An 18,955-nucleotide genomic window follows, 5' to 3' on the forward strand; every position below is an offset into this window, starting at 1 on the left:
TTGCTGCCAACTATGTTTGTCCCAAGTCCCACATTCACATGGAAACAGGAAATCCAGCATCCTTGAAGGGTCTGGAATGCTGTGTGAACACCTCCTGTGAGCACTCTGTCCTCAGTCCACACACTTGACAGGTGCTGGAAGCGCATATTATAAAGCTTCAAGTGAAACATCGGTGGGGCCTACCCCTCAAGGTCCTCAAGTCCATAAAAGTCTTTAAGTTGAAAAAGGTTCAACCCTCGCCCCTTCCACGGTCTGCCTTTCCCCCCTCAACCGCCTGTGTATCTGGGGCCCACTCAAAAGCCAACTTCACCAAGGTCTTGGGAAAACCTCTTCAGCCCCGACAAAGAGAAAAACTGATAACAAAAGAGTCCATTCCCACCCTGGCGAGTCCCCTCCCTGCCCCCTCACCTGTATGTGAAGAAATCCAGAAGGCCTTAGGAGGCACACCACCTGGTGATGGGCCCTCAGAGGCCCCTCTTACTGGACAAGAGGGCAGGCCACCTTCTCAGTCCCTCACATGCAGCCTTGTGGGCAGAAACTGGCACAGTGAGATCGTCATGGGGGCCGAGAAAGGCAGCCTGGAGCCACGTCCAAGTTCAGCAACGGCCAGGAATGAGCCAAGGTTGGAGAGTGGGGATCAGGCCTCACGAGACCCCTGCCGTAGTTCCAGTCCCCAGAAGGAATGCACCAGTGGGGACACCCCAGCTTCCCAGGTGCCATATGACTTCACATCGAGTGCACGGAGAAGCCAGCGTCAGCAGGAGCCCAGGACACCAAAAGTTAAGGACCCACGTGAGAGCCAGAGCAAGATATTTGCCCAAACTGACAAGAGGGCTGACTGTAGGAGGCTCAAACCAGGAGAGTATGAAGACACGTTTGCAGGACCGAGAGCTTCCCAAGCCGGTGAGATGAGCCACCCTTCCCAAGTCAGGGGAATAGGAGACACTGTTGGGAACAAATGCCTCCAGCTCCTGCTAGAGAATGCACACTCTAGCCACTTCAGAAAACAGATGAAGCACTCTCTGCAGCATCTTGACCCCAGTAGAAAAGATGAAGGACTAGAAGATCTCCCTCAAAAAGGCAAGCCTGGCTCAGCCACTGCCCAGAGCCCTGGACCAGTCAAAAGCAGATCTCTTACGGACGGCAGGGCTGTTGAAGCTCAGATGATTGTAACATCTGTTGGACAGATCCTGGCAGAGACATTGGGGCTTCACCAAGGACTCTGTGCCTTGGAGAAAAGTCAGCACAAAGAGCAATTCCAGGCCCCAGGAGGTGGGCATTCCTGCTACCAGGAGGTTCTCTCCTCCCCAGAGCAGAGAAGACTGATAACAGATACGGTCTATAGTCACCAAGCCACCCCCAGGGGCCCCAGCTGTCCAAACAAGAGCAGGTGGGCCTTCCCACCCAAGGAGCTGGGGTCCCCAGGCAGACCCTGCCAGCAGGGGCCAAGGGTGGGAGGTGCCTCTGCCCACCATCACCCAACATGCTGTCTTTGAAAGTGTGTCTCCCGTCGTCAGCTGGAGTGTGCTTCTCACACCTTTCCTGGGAGGAAAACTTTCCGCCAATAAAAAATGTAGTTTATGTGGAGAAAACCTGGTTTTTCTCATGTTAGCACATTTTCTATATGCTAATGGCTTCTTCCTACCACAATTTTTATTGTTTCATAAAATATGTCTTCTCACAAGAGGTGGTGGCCTCTGTCTGTGTCCTGCCAGGGGGAAGGGAAGGACTCAGGGTCCGTGCTTCCCGAGTGCCTGCTTTGGCTTCCAGAAGGGATGGGGCCATGGAGGAAGGCTGACCACAGTGTGGTATAGCCACCGTCACCCCCATTCCCTCACTGCACCTTAAGTTTCCATAATTCCATCAAAAAAACAAACGAAAGCATTCAGGACTTGCCAAGATGAGCAAAACCTGTAAGACCCCACCCCAGGATCGGGCTCAGCCTGTCCTCTCCCGCTTTCTCTCTACCTTGAACTTGTGCAGCTGTAGGGAGGAGGCTGCAGAGGCTGAAATTCCCCTCAGGCTCCAGGAAGTACTGGAGACAAGTTCACGTGTCACAGAGTGGGGAGGGGAGTTTGGGGGCAGTGCTGGCCCGGAGTCCAGAGGTGGGAAATCTTGCCTCCCAGACCTCTTGGTGGGAACAGATGGTGCCTGCCCTGGGAGCCCTTCCCTCCCTGATGAAGCCGGGATGGAGATGGGCCGGCGAACCCCCTTAGCTCAGCATCACCCTCCCTCTGCCCTTCTCACACTCTGGAGAAGCAGCAAGGATGAGGACGGGGCGCCCAGCTCCCAGGATGTGCAGTGCGGGGCACGGAGGCTGCCGAGGGCCAATCCACCCCTGCCCGAGAGGAGAGAATGGCCCTGCTCATGGGCGTCCGCCTTCTCTTTCTGCAGGACAGAGGAGAGCTATGACTGTGCAGTGCTCACCATCTGACAGTGGGACACTGTGCACCTAGAGCAGGATGTGGGGGAAGGAGGCACACTGGCAGGGGTGCCCATGAATGGTGCGGTGACCGAGGAGGCCCTGGCGTCCCACCGCCACCTGCAGGCCCAGCAGGGAGGAGAAGTTAGGGGCCCGGGGGCTCCACCCAGCGTCTCCACCCCACGTCAGCTCCCAGAGCCCAGACCCAGAGCAGCCGCCAGTAGCTCCTCCACAGAGGGCCAGGCTCACAGAGGCGGCACGGCCTTCAAGCAGAGGGTTAACTTCTTCACAGTACATTTAATAAGCTCGCACAGGACTGGGGACCTCAGGACTCACGGTCTGTGACCTTTACTTACACATGTGGTCCTAGGATGGCTCCCCAGGACAAGTGGTACTTCAAAGGCTGAGGGACTGGCCTGGGGTCACGTAGCAAGTCTCACCTGGCTGCCAGTCTCGCTTACCCCAGAGCCCGGAGTGAGAAGAGGCCATCAGACAGGATCTGTCACACAACGGGCCGGGAGTGACCTGCTCAGAATGAGGGTGTGGTCCAGGAGGTCCCGCTGAGTGCTCTGCTCTGAGCCCAGCTTTCCTCCTCCCCAGGCCCCCATCCACACAGGAAAGCTGGGAGACAGGAGCAATTTCTCTAGAGTGATTCCAAGCTCTGTGCCACACGCAGGGCGCACACTGGGCCCAGCTCCAGGGGGCATCACTCCTGTGGTGGAGAGTCCTGCTCTAGGAGGTGCCCCTGATCCAGGTGACAGCAGGAATGGGCCCTGCCCCCTTGCCTGTCAGATGCCACCATGTGGGACCGGGACCCGGGGTGGAGGCGTGGAGTGGGCACAGGCCTGCTCCTGCTGTGGTTTCTCCCTGGAGCAAGGTCCTGCCTCTAGGCCCTCCCCATCGGCACAGCAGGGAATATCCTGCTGAAAATGCAGTGATTCTTGATCTACAGATAAAAGGCTCTCTACATGATATTCAGGATATAGTACACGTTCAGTTTTGACATTGATTTCTGTTTAAAATGGTTCTTACAACAAACAAGGATTTTGTAACAAAATGTGGAGGGCAGCAATTATGTGATGACTTCTTAACACTCCAAGGGGTAAAGAGCTTTCCCAAATAGGAAAAAAAAGTAGTCAGTCCACAACATTAACCCTGAGAGTGATTCCTCTTTTAGATTACAATATTATTTTCAGTTTCATACACTTTATATCGAACTCTCACAGGAAGAAACTTCTGGAAGTGTTTCCACATATACCCAGCTACACTTTCTGTGGTGCTCACACACAGGCATAGTAGGGAACACCCAGATCCGGATGATCCAGGGGCTGCATAACTGCCGCAGCCTCTCTGAGGTCGGTCAGATTCACAATCATTCCTGGAGCAGGGTCGGTCTTGATAACTGCGCCCCAGCCATGTGGATGGTCGCACTTCCAAACAGGCGCCAGTCCCCTAGCTCACGGGTGGCGCCCTCCCTGGCCTGTGTCAGGCTGGTGTCCACGCGCTCTGGGCACCAGAAGAGCTCTTTCCCCAGGGACACGCACTCTGTGCTCTCCACAGCAACGAACCACCACAGAGCCACACGTGGCGCCGATGCAGCTAAACTCCAGGTGGCTGTAAACCAGTGCTGTGCCAGACCCAGCAGAGGAGGATGCAGAACACGACCACACCCTTCCTGGCCAACGTGGCTGACACAGCTCTCCGGTTCTGAGCGCTTTTGTGCACTCGAGTTTCACTCCCTCGGTCATTGTAGTGACATCCGCAGTTCTCCCTCCCTCCTGAGTCCAGAAGCTGGACTCGCCACCACCTGCCCCCTGTGGCTTCACAATCTGCCACTAGTTTCCAGGGACCACTTCAACCAGACAGACCTCTCTCAGCTCACACACCCACCTGAAACTTCAGAAGCAAGACCACCATCCTTCCTGTTTACCCCTGCCATAATTTTACACTGGCAACACTTCCCCTGCCTATTTCAATGTCAGTAAGTATTCTGTAGAGTGTGTAGATTTGTTTTGCAGAGTGTGGTCCCCTGACTGAGATAAACTTTCCACCTACCAGGGCTGAGACTTGGGCAAATCACCCAGTGCCTCCAAACTTCATTTCCTTGACCTGGAAAACGGGGGTTAAAGTTAGTAGTGTTGCAGTGAAGGGGAAATGAGTTAAAGGGTAAACACTTTGCATAGCAAGTAATGAGCGACTTTGCTATTGTCATTGCTTTCATTTTTCATTTTATTAGTATCAAGGTAGTTTTTATTTGTTAGATAAAGTACACACTGGTTATTTTTTACAGAATTAAGCAAAATTTTCTAGGACAAAAGCTAGTGTTTTATATGTATTAACAATTAAAAATCATCTCTGAGAAAATAAACTGAATATTCTTTCAAGTAATTTTCAAACCGTTTTTTGCCACACAGTGTTTAGTAGGTCTCTACTAGCTTACTTCTATTTTAAAGGACTCTTTTTCCTATCCCAAAGCTACTATTTCTTTCTCTTTGAACAAGCTGGACTCGTGGAACTTCAAAACCAACTCTGTTCTCTCCACCTGCCTGTTCACACCTGCTTCCCGGTGCCGCCCCCCCCCCCCAGCCCTCAGGTGGAATCTGGGGACCTCTGGTTATCTCCAGTAACCAGAGGAGGTCTGATTTCAGTAATGAGTCGTGCAGTTCAGAGTAACAGTCAAACGCCACATTGCATTTCAACGTAACGCTTCTCTCCTCCAAGAGAACAGCCCGTCTTAGATGGGAACGCTGCCCTGGGAGCCGGGGAGGAACACGTGGACTCCTCCACTGGCACTTGGTGCTGCTTCCTCTTCTTCCAAGCCCTGTCCACTACCCTCACCTGCCCACCCAGCTTACTGACCTTGAGTTCTGACCTCTCATTGCCCAGCAGGGGACTGGAGCGATGGGGATTAAAAAAGCAAGAAATGCTCACGCGACTGGCTGCATTGCTGCGAGCCCACAGTGGTGCCACCTGAACTTGGTGGGTTCGGAGTGGACTTTCTCTCGTGGGCATCTGGTGCCATTTCCAGGGGCCTCGCACCTGCACTTCCTTGTTGTGGGCAAGCACCTCCTCTGGCGGTCCCCACAGTTCCCCCATCACGGGGCAGTACTCTTGCTGTACCATCTGCTCCCCTCTCAGTGCAGCTCCCTCTCAAGCTGGGCCACATTCAGTCAGCGTGGACACCTTCAACTGGAGGCTGGGAGAGCACTTCTCCCAAATGCAGCCCCTCCTACCCTGTGCCAGCATCTCAGCCCACCCCTTCCCCCGATGTCTCCGGGATGGTCAGACAGTCTGCCTTGGGTTCCCCAAAAGCCAGGGAGGCACAGGCAGGTTCTTAAAGTTGGTTCCTGGATGCCCCCTGTGGGGACAGGTGTGAGGGTATACTCACATCCCTGAAAACTCTCTCTGAAAAATCCTACTCCATCTCCACCTCTCTAAGCCTTCCCCCAGTCCCTGGAGGGCTGCAGGGGTGAGCTAAGGCCTCCTTCTTGATCCAGGAGCCCTCACCTCCTAGGACTGGTGTTAGGCCTTTGAGCTGCTGTAAAGGGATCCAAATTTATAAGAGTTTTCTGTACATTTTCAACTAATTTTGTTACCAACTTTTACCAGTTCATTTAAAAGAGGATTGCTCGTCTCAGGAAAAAGAATTAAGATATAAGCATCTAAAATTTTGATACCGAACCTCTTAATCTCAAGTTCGTGTGCCCAATGTGCAGTAAGACAAACACTGAGACATTGGGTGCTTGGAGACGGAGAAAAGTTTTATTCAAATTGGCCAAAATGAGAAGGTGGGAGCTTGGGTTCACCCAAATCTGCCTTAACAAGAGCAGAAAGCACGGGTTTTATAGCACTAAAGGGCTTGGCAGGAGGAGCTTCAGAGAAACAAGGGGGTCGCTCCGATAAGCTCCTGGGCAATATGACTTCTAGGTGTCAAGAGTAGCTGGGGGTCGGCCATCCAGTGATGGCAACCTCCCCACAGGCGTTCTCTTCCTTCTGCAAACCAAGCTCACAAAGCTTCTGCAAAACTAGCTCGCATATCCTCCAGACCCCTGAGTCACCCCTCAAGTTAAACAGGAAAACAGAAAATTGCTTACTGAATGTCTACAGTAACCTCCCTCTACCCAGCTTCAATTTTATATAATCTGGATATTTGGGGATTTGGGCTTGGCTATTATTATTTATTTATGTAAAATTACCTATAAAGATATTTGCCAGTTTTTCTTCCTTCTTTACAAAAAAACAGAAAATATTCTAAGAATTAGCTGTGAAAATGCCGACATGGGGGGGTGATTCACTTGTGTATTTATTTTTATGTTAAAGTCTCTATTTTGCCTAGCAAAGAAGAGAGTGAGTTCCTTGGGGGAACAAAATGAGCCTTAAGGACACACCAGGTTGAAGCCTTTAGATTTGAAGGTCACCTGACCTTTCCAAGATGTTTCTCATGGGTTGGTGAAAAGCTATAGAAGCTTAGGAACAGAAACAAATTGAGAATTAGAAGCCAAGTCATTGAAATGAAGAGCCGTCTGACAAGTGTGTGAGGCTCCGACACCTCGGTGAGTGGGAAAGATTCCTGTGTGAAGAGCACTGCTCGAGGGGCTTCAGAGAAACCAGCAGGAGGACAGCGCATCCCCAGAAGTGAGGCTGGCCCGCCCCCAGGGCTTCTAACCAAGAGGCTTTACTGCTGAGAGGTGACGACTTCACAGGGAGGCCACAGAGAAAAGGCAGAGCCCCCAGTGCCTGTCATCACCACTGTGGCACTTTGCCGTATTTCCCTTCAGATAATAAATGTGACCAAGTTTGGTCACATGGGAATTAAATCACATTCAAGCACCTGTTTACCTGCTGGTGAGTTCCTCAACATTGTGGGCCAGACGACATGTAGGGGACACAGGTCCAGGGGCGGTGTTGGCAGGATGAACTCTTCTCTGAGTGATTTTGCCATGGTGAAAGTTCATCCAAAGGAGATGGTAGGAAAATGAATTTTCTACTAATTTCCTAGTAGGGAAAGCATCCAGCACTATATTTATTTGGGGACAAAAATATGTATTTGTTTAAAATTTTTCACAAAAGAGCAGTGACTGGAGGAAATGATGCATCTGGGCCTGGCTAATAAGATTCCTCCTTCACAATTTTCTTGTGGGCTCCCAGGCGTTGCGTGGCTGCTGCCGTCCTGGTCCGCAGGCCATGGGTCTCTTCATCAGGCTCAGGGCAACCCAGGGAGCCCAGATGGACACATGAGATCATCCCCAGCTGAGAGGTATTTATTTTATTAACTAGCTCTGTTTCATAGGACACAGTACACACACCCTGTAGCCATGTTTATCACTGCCTTTTACAATCTCCAGGTAGGAGTAGACAACCAATGCTAAAATCATTCTATCTGAATACCAAAGTAGGTGAAATTTTTTTTCTGAAACAGTGGTCTTAGTTTTTTAGCCAACTGAGTCTGATCAGAGGTCACAGGGGCCCAAGGATGACGCAATGACAGCCGGTGGCTAACGTTTCACCAAAGCCCCTAAGCTCGGTAAGGTGCACAGGTGGCCCCTCATAGATTCAAGCCGTCTCACAGAACCACAGAATTTAAGACCATTTTTCCAGTCTGAGGGAGCCCCGAAAGGAAAGTGAGCTGAGAGCAGAGAGCTGGCAATAATGCACTAATGTCATTGATGTCCTTTAACTGCATCCGCTTGCTGACAAATGTCTCGTCCAAAAATGACTTAAAAGTACAATCGTTTTTTTGAAAGCAGAAAGGGGGTTGAATATGCTTATTCACGTCTAATATAACTTGAAAGCTGTCTCTAACGCAAAAAATAAACATTCTAATATTTTCATTTCTTCTCTTTACTCTGCTCTGAATCTTCCATTTTATAACCACCTTCTAGTGGGCCGGCCACACTAACTCAGCGATGCCGTGCCGTGCACTGTCAAGCAATCTCTGTCAAAGTGGATAATAAAGAATACTGATTTATAAAAAGATTCTATGGCCAAAGCAGCTGGAAGTTTGTGGCCATTCTTTCACTGTGTGAGTGTGTGTGTGTGTGGTTGTGTCTGTGTCTGTGTGTGTGTGTCTGTGCGTGTGTCTGTGTGTGCAGCTGTGTGTGTGTGTGTGCATGTGTGTGTGGGTGTGTGGTTGTGTGTGCGTGTGTCTGTGCATGCGTGTGGTTGTGTGTGCATGCATGCGTGTGTGTGTCTGTGTGTGCGTGTGTGTGTGCATGTGTCTGTGTGCATGTCTGTGTGCGTGCATGTGTGTGTCTGTGCGTGTGTCTGTGTGCGCGCGTGTGTGTGTGCGTGTGTGTGGTTATGTGTGGATATTCTCAGAGACTTGACTATGCTGCAAGGAGGACATATGATCAGAATATTTCCCGAGTCCATGGAAGTTTCAAAACTTGTGTTTCTTTGGTTTTTCATGGAAAAATTCCAGGAACTTTGAGGTCACTGTTTAAGAAAGGTTTGAAAGTTTCTAAGGAAGACAACCAATACTAACTATATACACTAAACTGAACGAGGTTTAAGTCAAAATCAAATGGAAGAACCTTCCAGTGTTTTTTGGTGACATGAATTAGACCCAAGTAAATTTACATTTTAATGAATAAAAAATGCTTTTCTCCTCAGTAACAAGATGTAAGTGATCGATCTCTATTTGCGGAAACTCAGAAAGAAGTCATTTCCATGTCCAGTGTCAGCCTCAACTTTTTGGTGAAGGAGAAAATACCCAGTATGTTCTCGGGAATAAGGTGTAATTGAAAAAAATTTTTGTCTTTATTTTTTTAGAGCAGTTTAAGATTCACAGCAAAATAGAGGAGAAAGTACCCATACACCCTCTGCCCCCTCACACACACAGCCTGCCCCACTGTCAACACCGCTCCACCAGGGTGGTATATTTGTTACAGTTGATGAAGCTACATGGACACGTCACCACCCAAAGTGCACAGGTCACGTTACAGTTCTCTCTGGGTGTGGACATTCTGTGGTTTGGACAAACCTATAGTAACATGTCTCCCTCACTGTGGTATCACACAGAGTATTTTTCACTGCCCCAAAATCCTCTGTGCTCCACCCATTTATCCCTCCCTTCCCCGCAACCCTGGCAACCACTGATCTCTTTACTGTCTCCATAGTTTTGCCTTCTCCAGAACGTCATACAGGTGGAATCATATAGTACGTAGCCTTTCAGATTGGCTTCCTTCACTTAGTAAATACGCACTTAAGGTTCTTCCATGTCTTCTGTCTTGATAGCTCATTTCTTTTTAGGAATGAATAATATTCCACCGTCTGGATGTACCACAGCTGATTTACCATTCCCCTACTGAAGGATATCTCGGTTGCTTCCAATTTTTGGCGATTATGAATAAAGCTACTATAAACATCTGTGTGTAGGTTTTGGTGTGGATGTAAGTTTTCAACTCCTCTGTGTACACATCAAGGAAAGACATTGCTGGACGGTAAGGTAAGAGTATGTTTACATTTCTAAGAAACTGCCAAATGGTTTCCCAAGTCAATGTGCCATTTTGCCTTCCCGGCAGCAATGAAGCAGAGTTCCTGCCGCTCCACCATCACCACCATCTGCTGTTGTCAGTGCTCTGGATTTTGGCCATTCTAATAGGTGTGTAGTGGTACCCCATGTTGTTTTAATCTGCAGTTCTCTAATGACACACGATGGTGAGAATCCTTTCATATGCTTATTTGCCATTTGTATACCTTCACTGGGGCAGTATCTGTTCAGATCTTTTGCTCATTTTTCAATTTGGTTGCTTGTTTTCTTATTGCTAAGTTCTTTGTATATTTTGGTTAACAGACCTTTATCAGATGTGTCTTTTGCAAATATTTTCTGAGTCTGTGGCTCGTCTTCTCATTCTCTTCACATTTTCTTTCGTAGAGCAGAAGTTTTTAATTTTAATGAAGTCCAGCTTATCAATTATTTATTTTGTGGATTGTGCCTTTGATGTTGTATCTAAAAAGTCATCACCATACTCACGGTCATTTAGGTTTTCTCCTATGTTATCTTCCAGGACGTTTATAGCTTGCATTTTACATTTAGGTCTGTGATCCACTCTGAGTTAATTTTTGCAAAGGGGTAAGGTCTGTGCCCAGATTCATTTTTTTGCATGTGTATGTCCAGTTGTTCCAGCACCATTTGTTGAAAAGACAATCTTTGTTCCTTGTATTGCCTTTGCTCATCTGTCAAAGATCAATTGACTACATTCATGTGTGTCTATTTGTGAACTCTCTGTTCGGTTCCATCAATCTATTTGTCTATTCTTTTACCAATACCACCCTGTCTTGATTACCACAGCTTTATAGTAAAACCTGAAGTAAGGTAATGTCGGTCCTCAAACTATGTTCTCCTGCCTCAATATTGTGTTGACTATTCTGGGTCTTTTGTCTCTCCATCTAAACTTTCGAATCAGTTGTTGATATCCACAAAATAACCTGGGATTTTGACTGGGATTGGGGTGAATCTACAGGTAAAGTTGGGAAAAACTGACATTGACAATATTGGGTCTTCCTACCCATGAATATGAAATATTTTTCCATTTATTTAGGTCTTGTTTTATCTCATTCATCAAAGTTTTATAGTTTTATTCATACAGATCTTATACATATTTTGTTAGATTTATACCTATGTATTTCTTTTTTTTTTTTTTTTGGTGCTAATGTAAATAGTATTGGGTTTTAATTTCAAATTCTACTTGTTCATTGCTGGTATATAGGAAAATGATTAACTTTTGTAATAAACTGTAATTTTAAAAGTATTGAAATTCCTTTAGAGAAATTCTCACTTTCTGTGGATTAAGTTAAACAGCTTAACTTAAGAGAAGCTGAGTCCCTGTGTCAGCAGTGACGTGTCCCCATTGTCATCATTACTCCATTGCCACAATGCCATTGGGCTGAACGCTTGAGAGACAGAACCATGAAAAGTGGCTTCTGCCCTTATAGTCCCAAAGTTTCAACGTACTAATTTTTATTTATTGTCTACTTTACATAAGTAATAAGTTCTGATGTATTTCCAAAATATAGAAAGAATAAGAAAAATATTTACTAACTATAGTACTAGAATTGATGGTAAGACATTTACATTTTTCCTGAAAAGAATTCTCATTCTTCATGGTTGTAAGGAAAAGATCATTACAGAGAAGATAAAAGAGGAGAAGTTACAGAGTTAAAAGTCTAAAGTAAGAAAGTAGGGAGGAACATGGAAAAAGGTTTCCATTAAAAGAAAAAGCATCCAATCTCTTTCTATCTGCAGTGTTCTCTCTCTCTCTCTCACTAATACACAGACATGAACACACAACAATTTGAGGAACTGGTATGTGTCAGGCACTGTGGTAAAACTGGGGATACAGTGGTGATTTAAAACAAATAATTTTCTACTTCCATGAAGCATATAGTCCAGGGTAAAAAGCAGATACAGAACAAATAACTCCACAGCCATAAAATTGCAACTACAACTAACTGTTACCGCAGCAGGTCCGTTTTTACCTGCCGCTCAGAAAGCCAAACACGGAGTTGATGACATTGCAGAGAGAGAGAGGGTTTATTAATCACAAGGCAGCCAAGTATGGAAATGGGAGAATGAATCTCAAATCTGCTTCCCCGAAAATAGAGACTCAGGGATATTTATGGGGTAGGGGCAAGGTGGTCTGAAATGATTGGAGATGAGGAGAGATGAGGTAATTGATGATCTGCACAAGCGTAGTCAGGCTTCATGCCTCTTCACAGGACGCATGTTCACAGAATGGAGGCATTAGCATGCCCTGAGGGTGGAGTTCCAACCTCTCGCTGTCAAAAGGTTGTTTATCGGACACATGTCTGCATGGGCCCAGTTGATGGGTTGGTGGTCTCAACCCGGCCTGAAGTGGACAAGGGGTTAAATCCCTGAGAAAAACAGCTCAAACACCCCTTACCATGGTGACCCCAGCTCCAGAGGGATGTTTCCAATAGGAACCTCATGGCAGTCAGATAGCATATTGCCTAAACAGCACAGTTAACAATGGGTAACTTTATCATGCAGATTTAAGTCCTTGCTTTCCTTTCTGATAAGTATCTAGGTAAGGCCATTCCCTCCTTCTTCCTGGTATGGGGAAGAAGATACCTTTACAAATGGAGATTTCCTTTACAAATGTGAATGTGTCTTACAAAGGGTAACCAGAACTAAGAATGGGCTTAGCAAGGACCCTCCAGATACCCGGAGATGTCTGTGGTGATGGCCTGTTCTGGGGGCAGGCTTCCCATCCCAAACTCCTTTGGTCAGTTAGTAGGGGTAGAGGCCAAAGTGTCTTTCAGGCAGAGACAGATTTTGAGGTGGCCAATTCTGATACCCTATAGTTACTAGCTGCTTAATCATCAATGGCTAACTGCCGATTTCACAACTACCCTAACTATGGGGTTAAGCAAAGCTGTTTCAGATCCTTTTGTGCTGAGACATCAACTTGTTCTCTCTCAACCCTCAGAATAGTGTGTTGCAGGTAAAGGCCTGGATTAATCCTAGTCTGTTGGGGAGATGGAGGAAATCACTCAATCTCCCACATCTGAAGTTGTGCAGTTCGGAGGTCAAGAACAAAAGTGAGGAAAAGAGCCCATCCAGAACCTCAACTCAGCATCTCTCTCTCTCGGCAGCTGCAATAACCTCGTAATCAATCACACTGTGTCCACTCTTGTTCCCCTGGCCTGTTCATAGAGTCATCAAAGTGATGCACTCAAATGTGAGCCTGAGTGTGCCATCCCTACTCATATCATCCAGGGGCAATCCACCTGATTAGACTAAACCCAGAGCTCTGGCCTGTGCCTCCAAGTCCTGCTTGGTCGGGTGCCAGTCCTCTCGTGGCCTCACTCTCATCTTCCTCCCCTCACTTACTCATTCCATCATAACCATCCTAGGCTCTGCACTCTTCCTCAAACACCCTGGATATTCCCCTTGCCCTGAAACGCTGCACTTGGAATGTTCTTCCCACCCACAGCACACGCCTCCATTGCCTACCTCAGTGGGGTCTCCTGAGTGCCCATCCAAAACAGCTTCCTGTCTTTGCTGTCCTTGGCTGATACAATATTATATACAGTACTTACGTGTTCATAGTGCACCCTTCCTCATGAAGCCCAGCTGCTCTGGGCTGACATCCCCCACCCACAGGTTCTCCTCTGTCTTCATTGCCTTTTTCCCATGTTTGGGTCCTTGGAGGTTGTTGGGACCATCTGTTGATTGTCTGTGCCCAGGGAACCCAGGGCAGAGCCCAGAGGCTCCCACAGGGCCCTGGCCTCTGGACAGGGGCTTTCTGGGTTGTGGCCGTCCATGTGCAGCATGGAGTGGCGGGCCAGGCAAGCACCTGGGACATGGGTGGGATGCGGGACCATGGTTGGCAGGACAGGAATGGTGGGTGGGGACCCTTGGGGAGGTCCAGGGTCTGGCAGAGTCCAGGTCATCCCAGTTGGATCAGCTCCTTCCCTGAAGCCTTAGGCACATCCTTGAGAGCACATCTTCTTGATGCCTTTGGGCTGGGGCCCCAAAGTTCCAGGCAGGCCATGCCCAGACTCCTTCCTGCATGCCCTGACACCTGCTCCACCAGGGGTCAGCAAATGGGACAGCAGACCCCCTGACAAAGACCCTCTCCTTGACTAAACTTTGGTCAGCGTCTCCTCAGCAATCTTTTTTACTAAGCTCAGCCTTGGGCTCCCATGTCCTTCCTTGTAGAGTCCAGTTCTGGCAAGAATCCTGCTAAGTCAGTTTAGCCAGAATCCCCCATCCCCAATATCTGATCATCCTCAATATCTGATCAGGTTCCTCATCCTCCATCATCCCCCAGGTGATGTCTCATCACCCCAGCCTGCCTTCAGCAGGAATCCTGTTAGGTCGCTTTACCCAGAATCTCCCTTATCACTGATGTTTCGTCTTAGTGATTTTCCATTCACTGACGCCCACCCTGAGCCTGCTCCTTGCCCATAAATCCCACTTTTCCTTACTGTATTCAAAGTGGAGCCCAATCTCTCTCCCCCACTACAAAACCCCATTGTAGTAGCCCCCCTGAATAAAGTCAGCCTTACAAGTCAGGAATAATTTTTTCTTCAATACCCCAGGGTCCCAGCACAGTCTTTCTGCCCTTGTCACAAGGCTAGCTTGGTCCTAAGGTTGAGTCCATGAATGTGTGGCTCTGTTGCTGACTGCACTGTTCTTTCCACAGGCTCTAGGATCACTTTATCATTCAGCTGGGGGAGCTAGCCACACAGGGAGTATGAGTGCAGGGCCAGCCCCAAGAGAGGGGTGCTCCTGCCGCATCATTCACACCTGGCACCATGGCCAAGACAGGCGCTTGTTCAGAATCCTCCTGTGGGCGAGGGTTTGGTTTCATTGGTTTTTCCCTAGTTTACTCTACAGAGCTCTTAGTTTCTTAAGGGGTTTTTGATACACTCCTGTAACCTATGCAGTGAATAGAGGGTTTCTTCAATCCTATTCATTAATATTTCATGTTGCACTTTGGTTTCCAATTACTGTTTATCATTACAGAAGCCCTGTATCTTCAAAGATTCATCCTCAAGGACCCTTGTTAACACTTCTCTAGAGAAATGCGGATCTCTTGCAATCATTGTTTTCTCCACTGTTTCCTCAGTGTCTTCCCCAGACTCTGTCCTTGTCTCCTGGGTCACAATCAGTGATGTCTCTGCTTGTGTGTCCTGAGCACGTGACTCTGGCTCAAGGGTTCTGCTGGCCCAGCACCACCACTGGGCTGAGCTGAGCCTCTGAGTTAGGAGCACCTGAGGTGCCAGGAGAAGAAGACTCTGATCATTTGCCTGGGTTGCAGAACTCAGAAACCTCAAGTAGATCAGCATGACATAGTGAAATTAAATAACTGCCATCAGCAATCTGTGCTCCATTAAACGTCTGTTTCCTATTGTCTTCCCCAATAAAAGAAGTATTCTCTGAGGAAAGAATTTCAAAGTCATAGCACAACATATGCTGACCTTCAAAGCAAAGGAAACACATGAAACGAAGGTACTGGGCATCAAGGTTAGTTGTGAGATAGATTAACCGCATAGATACTTTAAAAATCAGTACAACTGCTTTACTGATATTGAGTACACCTATCATGTGATTGGAATTCTATTGTGCAGGTTTTTAGCAACCAAACTATATGCATGGGTTAACATCTACACTTAATAATTGTAAATATCCAAAGGCATGTACAGTATCTTTGTATTTAATGTCAAAAATAAATATTGTACCCACACATATTTCCTCCTCACCATCATTTCTACTATAAAGGAGGGTAAAGTCAATTTCCATGGAATTACTAGCACTTATAATGAAGTTTAGACAATTAGTCAAGAAGTGACTTGACAAAATGATGTCAGCATCATGCAGCATGAGATGCTCCCTTTATCTCTCCCCTTCAATCTAGAATGAGTAACACCTCCATAACTCAGCAAAGATTCCTTTGCCCAACACACTAGAGAGATCCACACATCAGTACAGACAAAAGTGGGTGGACTGGAGCACACAGAGGAGGTGAACCAGAGGAACAGTGGAGGCAATGCACATGATCCCGGACGCAAGCCATGGCTGCTAAGCCAGCTACCTCCAGCCCCAGAGAACCTGGTGTGCACACAACTCCGGCCTCCTCACCACAGCAGCACCTGCAGCCACAGGGGAGAGGACAACAACAGAGGCAGAGCCCCACAATCCCAACCCCTGACTGTGCCTCAGACCCCAGTATCAGCAGCAGAGGTGCATACACAACCTCAGTCTCCCAACCACAACAGTGCCTGCAGCCACAGGGAACAGAACAACAGGAGAAGTGGAGCCCCACAGTCCCTACCCGCTATCTATGGCTCAGAACCTGGTAGCAGCAGTGGAGGCACACACATGACCCTGACCTCCACACAGGGAACCAGGAAATAGCAAAACCAGTGCCCTGCAATCCTGATCCCCTGGCTGTGGCTCAGAACCCAGTAGCAGCAGCAGAGGTGGTGCACATGACACCGGACTCCTGACCTCAGCAGTACCTGTGGCCACAAGGAATCTGTCAACAGTGCCCCACAAACCCGACTCCCTCCCCATCCTCCCCCTGCCCTCACCATTGCGGTGGTGCTTGTGACCTTGGACCCTGAACCCTGGACAAGGTGGAGGCGCCCACCATCCCTGTGCCCCTGCTGGCAAAGCCAGCAATTGCAGCAACAATGGGAACAGCAAGGCATCAGTGACCCCTAGAGCTGCAGGTGGCAACAGCAAGGGCATTGGTGACATCCTAGCAGAGGCAGTGCAGGGGGTAAGTGCCAATCCTCAAATAGAGCCAGAAGCAGCTCAGGAGAGAAAAACCAAAAACTGGTGTTACAGCACCACCATCTTAAAACAAAAGAAAGGCCTCAAATTACACACTGATTGAATAGTTAGAATCAAAGCAAACAAAGTTGTACCTAAATAGCAAAAGTATTGTTACAGCAAATGCACCAACAGAGGAATAACTCATCAAGCACTGCCAAAAAAATAGGGTAACATGGTATCACAAAATGAAAATAACAATTCTCCAGAAATCCAACTTAAAAAGTCATGGAAGATTATGATCTAATTGATAAAGAATTCAAAATAGCTGCCATGAAGAAACTCAATGAGATACAAGAAAACTCAGAAAAGTAGTTCAATGAACTCAGGAATAAAATCAATGAAGAGAAGAAATACCTTACCAAAAAGATTGAAACTCTAAAAAAGAACAAAACAGAAATTTTGGAGTTGAAAATAAATGAGATGAAGAATGCATTAGAAAGCACTGGTAATAGAACTGACCATACGGAAGAGAGAATTAATGAGCTTGAAGATAGAAACCGAGCAATTATTCAAGTAGAAGAGGGGAGAACTAACATTTAAAAAGAACAAAAATTCTACAAGAACTATTTGACTCCAATAGAAATGGCAACGTAAGAATAATGGGTATCTCAGAAAGAGATACAAGAGAAAGAAAGGAGTAAGAGATTATTTGAAGAAATAATAGGCTAGAATTTCCCATACCTGGGGAAGGAACTGGATATACAAATCCATGAAGTTAATAAAACACACAGTTATCTCAATCATAAAAACCTCCAAGAAACAGGGTAATAAAATTGTCAAAAGTCAATGACAAGAAATAATATTAAAGACAGCCAGGGGGGAAAAAATGACTTGTAAGGGAACCCCCAATAGGCTATCAGCACATTTCTCAGCAGAAACTCTACAGGCCAGGAGAGAGCGGAATGATATATTCAAAATATTCAAAGATAAAAACCATCAGCCAAGAATATTCTACCCAGCAAAGCTATCCTTCAGATATGAAGAACAAATAAAGGCTTTCCCAGACAAACAGAAGCCGAGGGAGATCATTGCCACTACACTTGCCTTACAAGAAATCTTCAAAGAAGCTGTTTTACCTGAAACAAAAAGGCAAAGGTATACAAAACTTTGAGAAAGGTGATAAATTCACAGACAGAATCAGAAAATTGCAACTCTACATCAGAATAGGTTGGTAAACACTTAATTATAACATAAAGGTTAAAGGGAAAGAAAGCCACTCCAATTTCTTAATGAATTCACAACATAATATGGGATAATTTGCAACAACAAAAACATAGAAAAGGAAGAGGTAAAGGGATGGAACTTGTATATATAAATGAAGATAAGATGCTATCTGCAGAAAAAGGACTATTTTACCTATGATACCTTACATACAAACCTCACAGAAACCACAAGACAAAAATTCACAGCAGAGACAAGAAACATAAAAAAAAAGAGGAAAGTGAGAAAAACATCACAGAAAAACACCAAACTGAAATGGTGGACAGAAACACATGGAGAAAGAAACAACAGAGACATAGAGTAACCAGAAAACAAGAGATAAATTGGCAGTACTAATTACTCATGTATCAATAATTATCCTAAATGAAAATGAATTGAATTCACCAATCAAAAGATACAGAGTGGCTGAATGGATTATAAAACAAGACCCAACTATATACTGCCTCCAGGAGATTCATCTCAGCTTTAAAAACAAACATAGGCTTAAAGTGAAAGGATGGAAAGTGATACTCCAAGCAAACAGAAAACAAAAGAAAGGGGGTTTAGTCATACTTATATCAGACAAATTAGACTTCAAGCCAAAACAATAACAAGAGATGACAAAGATGGACATTATATAACGATAAAGGGGACAATCCATCAAAAAGATTTAACATTTATTAATATATATGCACCTACCATAGAAGCACCAAAATATGTAAACCAACTATTAACAGACCTAAAGGGAGAAATTGATAGCAACACAATAATAGTAGGGGAATTTAACACCCTGCTTACATTGATGGATAGATCATCCAGACAGAAAGTCAACAAGGAAACATCAGTCTTAAATGAAACATTAGACCAGATGGAATTAATAGATATATATAGGACATTCTATCCAAAAGCTGCAGAATAAACATTCTTCTCAAGTGCATATGAAACTTTCTCAAGAACAGACCATATGCTGGGACACAAAACAGTCTCAATAAATTTAAGAAGACTGAAATAATACCAGGCAT

This window comes from Diceros bicornis, chromosome 28 (assembly GCF_020826845.1).
Source record: "Diceros bicornis minor isolate mBicDic1 chromosome 28, mDicBic1.mat.cur, whole genome shotgun sequence".
In the NCBI taxonomy this organism is placed as follows: Eukaryota; Metazoa; Chordata; class Mammalia; order Perissodactyla; family Rhinocerotidae; genus Diceros; species Diceros bicornis.